The sequence below is a fragment of the Nematolebias whitei genome, chromosome 19 (assembly GCF_014905685.2).
Source record: "Nematolebias whitei isolate Nwh7 chromosome 19, NemWhi1, whole genome shotgun sequence".
NCBI classification, from domain to species: Eukaryota; Metazoa; Chordata; class Actinopteri; order Cyprinodontiformes; family Rivulidae; genus Nematolebias; species Nematolebias whitei.
Window position 1 is genome coordinate 13,826,598 of NC_056516.1, and position 4,188 is coordinate 13,830,785.

The following is a 4,188-nucleotide window of genomic DNA, read 5'->3' on the forward strand; positions in this document are numbered from 1 at the left end:
TCCTTAAAGTCGGAGGTTTTCCGTTTTCAAACTTTTCTTTTGGAAACGGCTTACACCGACACCCGTTGTGTCACAGCAAATGGAGGATGAACTCAGGGATGCAGACTGACCCTACGGAAGAAAAATAAAACTTAAGATTTATCAAATAAATAAATTAAAAGGCCAACACGGCAGCAGAAACTGAGGTGAAGACAAGGAGACATGAAGGAGAGCCAGACAAGGCATGCAGCAGCAACGTTCCTCTGCAGGTGGTGTGACAACAATAGTGGGCAAAATGACAACTAGGAACAGGTGAGAGTGGGCGGGGCAAGAGCAGAGAACCAGAAAGGCACTGAGAAATTAAAAATAAACGGAGTAAAAATAAGGGAATAAATCTAAGAGACTAATGTCCACATAAAACAACACAAGAGACACAGGAGATTGGTAAAAAAAAAATAAAATAAAGATTTTCAAATTTATTTATAAAAACTCAAAATACTGCAGTTCTGGGCTCATTAAAAAGGTAAACAGCACCAGTCTGACACGATAAGATGGGAGAAGAAACATTAGATCAAATTACAAGTAGTGTTAGCAACAAAATAAAACAGGTCAAAGTGTTGCTAAATAGTAACCTATAAAAGAAAACAGTCTCTAAATGAATTAACTAATGGAAAACAGGAACATGACCTGCAACATGGTGCCGCTCTGTGATGTGTACATCTGTTGCAGCTCGGGCGCTTTGCGACGAGAGGCAGCAACATCTCTAAAGAAACAGAAGTGAAATCATTGCTAATGACTAAACCAAACTGCTTCAAGGCCTGACGAAGAAAATAACTAAATGTATGCACTGCAAATAGTAAACAACTATATCAAATGTTCTAAAGTGTAGAAATAAACTACATAAAGATATAAATGTTCAGTTATTTAACTTGAGAATCAGCACCTCCAGATCTGAGGCCATGGTCCTCAGTCGGAAAAGGTTGGATTGTTCTCTTCAGGTTGAGGGTGAGGTTCTGCTCCAATTGGAGGAGTTCACGTATCTCGAGGTTTTGTTCATGAGTGAGGGAAGAATGGAGCGTGAGATTGACAGATGGATTGGTGAGAGTCTGTAGTATTGCAGACTTTGTGCCGGTCCGTTGTGGTGAAGAGGGAGCTGAGCTGTAAGGCAAAGCTCTCTGTTTATTGGTCAGTCTACGTTCCTACCTTCACCTATGGTGATGAACTCCGGGTAGTGACTGAAAGAATGAGATCGTGGGAGGGTGAAATGAGTTTCCTCTTCAGGGTAGCTGGACTCTCCCTTAGAGACAGGGTGAGAAGTTCAGTTATTCGGGAGAGACTCTGAGTAGAATCGCTGCTCCTCCACATCGAGAGGAGCCAGTTGAGGGAGAAGGGGTTCTCTGCAGACCAAAAGTGGGCGTTTCTGGAGAATAGGCGTTTGTAGAGGACAAACACTGATTGGCTAGTTGTATTTGCTGCTCTTTAGGTAAGTTACATCAGCTCTTCTTTTAAACTGAAGGTTTCTAAAAAACAGTGTTAAATCTACTGTCAAACACAAGAAGATTCTCTTTAGTTCTTGGTTGTAGCTGCACCTGACACAGGTTGTCTTGAGTGTGGTCTGGGTAAAATGAGATATGAAGCATCTGAAGCAAAACCTGCTCCATTTGTCAGAAAAGTCTGGTCTCAATTAAAGATCATGAGTCCTATGATGAGATAACAGCCCAAAACAAACGCTAAAAACAATTTTTGCTCTTTCGAAGTTCTTCTATGAATCTGATCTATGGAAGGATCTGAAACATGGAGTAGGATCGACCCTTCAAATGTGAGACATCTGAGGAAGTTAACCAGTAAACAGAAATACCTGCTCCAGTTGCAGAAATCTGACAGAAACTGACAATCACTCATCTGCAGTGACTGATTTAAAAGTTGAACAAGAAAATGTGAAGTTAAAGGAAACATCCTTTGTCCCAAAGTCAGTTTAAGTAACATTTTGGTTACTTTGTTTTTTTTTCTTTGTGAATCGATTGTAACCATTTTCACATTTTTCAACAACCAAAACATATTTAGTTTTATTAATGTAATGGCTACTAGGTATTAAAAAACAAACATTTAGCCCTCCCCACTACCCAGTTATGTTGCTCTTATTTTGAAATGTAACCACAAGTTCTGTGTTAAGAGGCGAAAGAGAAGTTATGGAGACACCACTAATGTCGAACCGGTTAACACCACAGACACGATATGTCTGTGGTTAACACAATCTGCCAATAACGCCTTGTTTTTTTTTCTCCATCCAATCAAATGTGGCCCTCCAGATATGCCTTCTGTATTTGTCTGCAGAGATACCTATTTGGGTGGAGGTGGTTCAGGCATCTGGTAAGGATGCTTCCTGGCCGCCTCCCTAGTGAGGTGCTTTGGGCATGTCTGACTGGGAGGAGACCCCAGGGAAGATCTAGGACACGCTGGAGAGACTACTCTTGGTTGATCTGAGAACACCTTGGGGTCCTCCCAGAAGAGCTGGAAGAGGTGGCTGTGGAAAGAGATGTCTGGACGTTCCTGCTGAAGCTGCTGCCCCTGAGACCCAACTTCAGAACAAGCGGAAGATAATGGATGGATGGAATTATTTAACTTGGATTATTTAAACTTGTCTTTTTACAATCAATAAAAAACCCCACAAGATATCAATATTATTATCACATCCTTTGTTTACTGTGTGGCTGCCGGTGCTGCTATCACACTAACAAAAACTAATAAAAGCACAGATCCTGACACGCTGCAGCTTTTCATAATGCAGAGGAACACACATGTGCTAGGACTTCTACTACAATAATTCATTTGTTAATCATTTTGTATGATTTATTCTTATGAACACTTTTGTTATAATAAATGTGCCTTGGAGTGACTAACAAGAAAGCGAAACATAAGGAGTGCAGATGATCATAACGTTTAAAAATATATATTTTAATAAATACAACCGTCCAGACAGAAACAAATGAAATAGGGAGCCCCAGCTAAAATAAACAACAAAGGGAGAAGCCTTGGATCACCCTATGGTCCATGATCTAACTCTGAAACCATTGGTGTCAGAAGCATTTGTAATGTGTGTGTGTGTGGGGGGGGAGACAGAAAATTTTGAATAAAGTAGATGCCATATCCTGCATTCTGGTGTATTTTAACAACTTGTTCAACATCTACGTTTACCTCCATGAGTTGATTCAGTAACTGTTTTACAGCGCACAGCACAACAAGAAGTAGCCTGACCAACAGCTCTCCTTGTGTTAATAGAGCAGGCTCCACTTCTCTCACAAATCTTAATCCCCCCACCCCAGTCGACAACTGCTGGCACTAACATAGCGCTAAGCTAGCAGCGTACAATACAGACGTGCTAGTTAAGATGCTACAGATGTAGCACTGCATTTCCCAACTCCCACCCCAGTCAACAACTACCAGTACTAACCTAGTGCTAAGCTAGCTCGCAATACAGAGGTGTCTCTGACTCCTCCCCAACAACAACAACAACAAAAAAAAAAAACCCAAAGAGATGAGCACCTTGCCAAGGCAAGTGACCTTGGAGAAACTGCATGTGATGTGGAGAGTTGTTGTAGGGAACCAGGAAAACCCAGAGTGGACTTTTACTGGTTTGAGTATTCTCCTATTGATAAAGTGGATTTGTTCTCAAAGAAATAGAAACAGTGCTGGGTGAATTACTATTTCATGGTAAATGATGTGTGTGTGTGTGTGTGTGTGTGTGGGCAGGGGGTCCAAATGAGTATTTTCTAAATGGGAGGGGGACACGTCTCCTTCACATATAATTGATGCGACACCTACGTGTCAGGCGGCTGTGGCTGAGTGGTTAGAGCAGTTGTCCTCCAATGCAAGAGTTGGAGGTTCAAATCCACCAGCAGTCACATGCCCAAGTGTCCCTGGGCAAGACAATGAACCCCTCATCGCCTCCGATGTGTGTCCCGTCAGTGTATGAATGTGATAAAGCTCTGATTAGTCTCTTTAGAATGATTTGTTCAATTAGTTTTGTACAGATCTAGTAGAGTTCTGTGTGGATGGGTAAATGAGGCACAGATTGTGTAAAGAGCTTTGAGTATCTTGATCAGATAGAAAGGAGGTATATACCTATGTCTGAAACAGACCCAGCTGAACACTGTTAGCAAAGTGACAAGGTGCAAGGCATGCATTGATGGATTATTTCTCAGGATTATC